Source organism: Cygnus olor, chromosome 14 (genome assembly GCF_009769625.2).
Source record: "Cygnus olor isolate bCygOlo1 chromosome 14, bCygOlo1.pri.v2, whole genome shotgun sequence".
NCBI lineage: Eukaryota > Metazoa > Chordata > Aves > Anseriformes > Anatidae > Cygnus > Cygnus olor.
The window spans coordinates 14735080-14741371 of NC_049182.1; positions in this window are offsets into that span (position 1 = coordinate 14735080).

Below are 6292 nucleotides of genomic sequence, written 5' to 3' on the forward strand. Positions count from 1 at the left end.
TATGTCTGGTCTAAACACATGCATGTTTGTCAGTAGGAAATGAAAACAGTAGGGCAAGCAGAACCATACAGACTAAATAAATATTCCACACAGAACTGAATTCTGTCTCGGTAGATAGAAACTCAGCTGTTTATCATATGAAATGTTAAGCATGCTTCTAGCGGTGAGGTGATGCCAGTATTTTTTGAGGTCCTGCTGAACTTTCACCTTAGCCCCATATTTTCAGGATAGTTGTTCTATGGAGAGGGTTTAGACAGATTCTTCGTTTGTTCTGTCATTCAAACAAATCACATTTTGCTTAAATATAGTTAAGGACAGAGATGCTACTTGGCAAATACAAAGCTCTTCAGAAAGGAAACAATATACTGAACATAACTTTGGTCCATAGATAAGTCAGTCTTGGCAGAGACGACTACAGAGGACCAAGGTAGACAAAACAACAAAGAAACCCACAAAGTTATGATTCCCTTCACTTCAGTGGCAATAGTTTGTCAAAGGGGTCTCCAGACCTGGGGACTGGGAGTATTTGTGCTGAATCAATGTTTGCTGTTAAGCCTCCTGGCTCCAATGATATGGAAGTATGCACACATTTTTAATTTATATCAACAGAACATGCATGACAGCTTAGCTGTCCCTGAGTGAAGAAGGAGGAAGGCTAACACGTTAGCCGTGCTTCAATGGCTCAGTAGAATAGGTCAGAAAAATGAAAAAACAGAACTTCAACTGTAAGAGCAACTGCAGCTGTAAGGACAGCGTAGAGCCTTTCAGAGGCACTGTCATGGCATTTCCATAATGAAAATTCCTCAACATTTCGATTCTAGGGAAAATGAAAACTACTATATCTACACCCCACCCTTTTCATTCTTCACACACTAGATATTCACTCAGCCTTTAGCTCACTGATGCATTCATTGATCCAGACTTGGTATATACCTTGACTAGACAAAGCATTTTCTTCCCTTACATTGCAGTAAATATCACAGACAATTGATTGAAAAGATTCTTTCCATTTCTTTTGTTATGAAATAGATCTAATAGCATGTACATACTTCATATTTATTGTTGGCATGCCAAGGATCTACTTGCCTCAAAATAAGTTTTAATGACTTGGTGAGTGGCTATTTTATGACAAGCTGTCTTTAGCTTGGTGCAGACGTTATGATGAAGCAAAGCACCTCCAATCATCTGCTCTCTAAAGTCAATCTTGTCCTACTTTTGCATCCTCTCCATTCTTGAGGTGTAGGTAAATTAATTTATGGAACATAGACTCAACTTCTCAAATAGCAGCAGGAGAGATTATGTACTTATTCATTTTTGAAAAGCTGTAATAACTTGTTCCAGTTCAGAAAAAAATAAAAATAAATTCGGTGAAGGCATTAAGACATACATAAGTGAAGTCAATTAAGATAGGGAGGCACAGGACATACTTGCTGACTGATGTCCTTTTGCTTTCACTATTTTTTTTTTTTATCCTTTAGGCACAAAATAGAAGCTGAAACTTTTGAGCAAACAGTTAACTCATTTCCCAATCAAAGCACAGTTACCTACAATTTTGAAGTTATCATTCTTCAGTTAAATGCAGGGAATAGATATGTAGCATTAATGTTCCAATTAGTTGGCTAAAAAAAAGCACAAATGAAGAAAGACTGTTTACTTCAACCCAGAACAATTGACCCCAAATATTTGTTCCAACTCTTAAGATTTCATTAAGATTTCATTATTGTTTCCTTTAAGAAACAACTTATTTTGGCAATTTAGCAAATAGTTTCAGAGTAAGAAATTGAAAGTTCCATTAGACTTGAAAATTCCACTAAAAAATTACCTATATTCATGTTCAAAATCAATCAGTAGAACAGCGTAGACAAAATATTCTGGAATTAGCAGGTTAACCACATGTGTACAACCACAGTACAATCAAAACAAAGTCTGTGTACTACTCTCAGGTGAAATCTCGTCAGACACATTCACAAGTGTTTACAGATAGTCAGCATTTGGAAGTTGAGAGACATTCCAAAATACAATCAAATTAAAAGTGTAGATTGATAATAAATATTAATTAATCTTCTTTACCCATGGTACTTTTGAACTATATGTTCTTAACTGCAGTTTCTAGGAAAATACATCATCAAGGCAAGAAACCCCAACTCAGCTAATGAAAGGATAATCTGTTGTCTTGACTGAACCTAAGGTTTTCTTTTTGTTATTTAAATAGTAAAATAGCAAGTGTGCTGTTTTCTACTTACTGAAATTCGTTTTTCCACCTACATGATACAAAAGACCATCTAACCGTCAGTAGCCTTCATTTATAAAGCCCACATAACAGGTACCCTGTGCTCATCTGACTTAGTTCATCAGCCTTGCTACCTTTTTTTTTTTAAAAAAAAAAAGTACTGTTTTTTAAGTTTAAATGTTATTTTTTAAACCCATGAACTCTGATCATTGAATTGCAGACTAGTTTGGAAACAATAAGTGCCAAAAGAGATGGTGTGTTTTGCTAGCTGACAGATGAAGAGCACTGGTGCCAACAGGCTGCCTGACATGCTGTTTCTTGCAGCAGCGACAGAACCTGTATCAGTCTGCTGCTGTATCTGCTAGATCTAGAAACTGGAAAACTGGTCAAGCAGTAGAAACAGCTGGTTGAGAACCGGCATCCCTTTCCACACAGCCCTGTAATGTGGTATGTCAGCTGGAGAATAATTTTCCTCCACTTCTCTTTGTGCTACTTTTTTACATGTGCACTTTAAGGTACACCAGCACATGTAAGTGCTTTTGTGAGAGTTTGAAAGTCATCTATACAAGAAGTAACTACTTACTTCCATGAATTCCTGCATAATCTGCAAAATAGTTCTCCCCCAGTGGGAGCTAAAGCAAAAGAGGAAGAAGGATGCTTGGCTAGGTTTCTCTGAGGATGCTCAGCAACAGTGGTCTGAGTTAAGAGCTGTGCTCCTCCTCATAATTTGAATTTTGCACACTTGACCAAAGACAACTAAATTAGATTACAGTGGGTCAGGAATCAGAACAAGACAGCTTTTTTGCTTAAGGACATTGTGAATCAGAGCAGCATGCTGAGGAAAAGCTGTTAAGAATTCTGAACATTGCTGTTCCTTGTGTGGATTTTTTTTTTGCTGCTGTTTTATTCTGTCTCAAAGCTAACCAAGGGAAGTCATCTGAAATGAAGTATAAACTATGTTGCACAGGCTTATCAGCACTGTTTTGAACTACACCAGCAAAAGAGAGTTTAGCCAAAATAGCAAAAAAACTTGGGGACCAGAAATAATACCTGTATCTTCCAGCATGTCCCAGATTTCTTCATTATTTTATTTATATAAAAGCTCATGGAAAAACAGGGAAAGTTTTCTGCAGTTTTACAATTCCGAGCCTTTACCAGACCCCCAAAGTATACATGGAAAGTGAGCACTGTTTTCCTGAAGATTATTTCGATCTAATAACACATGACAGATATACTTTAATCATCCTCCATTCCTCACAGATTACACTAGAAGTATTTATTTGCTGACATCTCAAGCAGGACTGTCTATCAGGTTAGATTTACTATGGGGCAAGACAAAGGTATAAGAAGCTAAGAAAAATGACTAGAAGGAGAGGGGGGGTACCTAAACTTAAAAGTGGCAGACCAGAAAAACCAGAAATTTGTACCTGAGGCTGCTTTAACAATTGGGTCTCTTACCTCCCAGTCCAGTATCCTCTGCAGAAGGCCACCTCATCTCATGAGTACTTGTGTCTTTTCCAACCCCACATTTGTTATTTGCAAGGCTTTCTGATGCTGGTAAATTTAACGTAAGCTCTACTGATTCTCCTAGTTAATCATCACCTAAGAGAAAGTGTTGGTCCAAGGTTATTTCTCAACACACCCAAAGCAGCAATTACTGGAACAATAAAACACATCCTCCTGTGCCTAAGTGTTTTATTGATAAGCACAGCAACTTACCTAGACAATTAAAAGTGACATGACCAATGTTTTTCTTTGGCCTTCTCCCATTAAGACAAACTCAGTCTTTCAGATTTGTTTATAGGTATTATGTGCTGCTCCCATTGTGTCTCATGCCATCAAATCCAGTGTCCTGAGGTACCACTTCTCACGATGCATGTACCATCCAAGTGATCCACACTAGAGAAAGGCTAGAAAGCCATTTATCAGCCATTTCTTTTGCTGATAGCAAAAAGGCTGACCAATCTTAACCCTCAACCATGATTCTACATCACTTTTGGCTAGGGAACTCAGAAATTTAAAGTCCACCTACAGCCCCCTCAGACTAAAACACACTCTGATTTGTAAGGACTGCAGTAGTTTCAGCAGTTAAAAGAAGAAATGAAAATCGATCTTCCAGATTACCAACTGCAAACCCGTTTCCCTCGCCAGGTCAAGCTCTTTGTGGCTGAATAACAAAGAGCATCTCACCCTTTATTAAACTGCTCATGCTGCAAAAGTGGGCTCCAACACAGAATGTGCTGTTGGAACTGCTTCTATCATCATTGGTGCTGGCTGCTCTGAAAGTCAATTATGATATGCTATACTGGAACAGTCACGGGGAATATGTTTGTTTTTATCCTATTTTTGTCACTTCTATTTTTAAAAATCAATTAAAGTTGTTGAGATTCATCAAAGAGGCAATAAAATGACACGCTCTCTAGCAGCAGGAGAAGACTGATAGAAAACCTACTGCTATTACAGCTGTGCAATCAGCTTCAACGTAGGCTAAAAGAACTGCCAGAGAACAGACCTGCTCAGCAGAACTTCTCTCATGCAATATGAAAAGAGCTCAGAAAGTTTTAGAGGCTGATGAAAAGGACAGGTTGAAAACAGGAAGAAGATGGTTTTATTTTTTTGGTTCTAAAATGGGTGAACGAGCCTCTGCAGGCCCACTTATTTTAGTATCATCAGTCATCTGACGTATTATCTTGTTATGTTGTGTGTATTATTATTATTATTATTTTTAATTGTTCTCATTTGATTTTCTGTATCCTTTACAACTCCCCTTTCATGCCTTTGCATGCTTTCTGAGTCTGCATTTAAATCCTGGAGCTGGTCAGACAGCTGGTTCACGAAGGCATCTGTTTTCCCAGTTTGGCATTCTAATAGTGTCAATAAAGAGCATCTTCCACCTTCTTACGTCCTCTGAGACTGTGCCTGCAGCGGGCCCTTAGGCCCTATTTGTTTCAGTATTGTCACTGTTGCAGAATAGCACAGATGCATTCCCAGACAAGACCAGTAGAAGTAACTACAGCATAGTTTTCTATATAATACATAACACTGTATGCAAATATACAACAGATCACTCCTTGCTCTTACACCTAACAGGATTAAGGAAAGTTTGATGGTTTATGGAGCCGTTACATGCAAAAAAAAAGTAATAATGCTTTTCAAAATTCAACAATCGGTGATGCTCATGAATCACTGGGTGACTTTCAAAATCCAAAGCAAAAAGAAACCATAAAAAATCTCACCACTCAAAGATTTGCTTTGGTCTTTCTCACTAGCTAGTCAAAAATCCCATTATATTATTTATACAGGTGACTGTGCAATGACATATCAAAGGATTTGCCTTAGTATTAATGACTTCTAGTATCTATACTGACTGAGCCTGAGGCATCATACTGTCAGGAGCGTACCTGAACAATGCATATGCTTACTATAAATTATATAGCAACCTGACTCTGATCTGTGTTGAGTCAGACAGATGTCTGCTATCCTTTCATTAGGAGGTATGGAAAATACATTAAGATGTCAATATTTCACTACAAAACCAAATTAGTTTGGATCCACAGACATTTGCATTTGTGGTCATCTTAATTCAATAACAAAGCTTTCAGGTCAGATGAATTTCTGACTGAATTTCCATGCAAGATTACAAGTTTACCAAGGCAGAAAAAGTGAGACTGGTGTGGGGAAGCCTAGTGTTTGTTAGCTCTAGCAAACTGGTTGGCTATTGAGCAGAAAAAGAGATGGCTGCACATTTGAAGAGCATTTTTGGTAGAAATCAAGCCATAAAAATACCACTCTGCAAGGGCAAGAGAGAAGAGTCAGTGAGTATAAACAGAGGAACTCCTGCTCTTTTGTGATCCTGATACATTTTGAAATAAGGAAGCTAGCCAAAATATGCCATTTTAATCTGATACAGGACAAACTTCTGTCCCAGAAATGAATGATTCTGAGCAAGCCTGATACAAGATATGGTACAAATACTTGTAAGAAAGGATTATGAATCAACTGTATGCTCTGGAACAGCTTTTGAAGTATTCCTGAACACTCCCTCCTATACATTCATGGAGT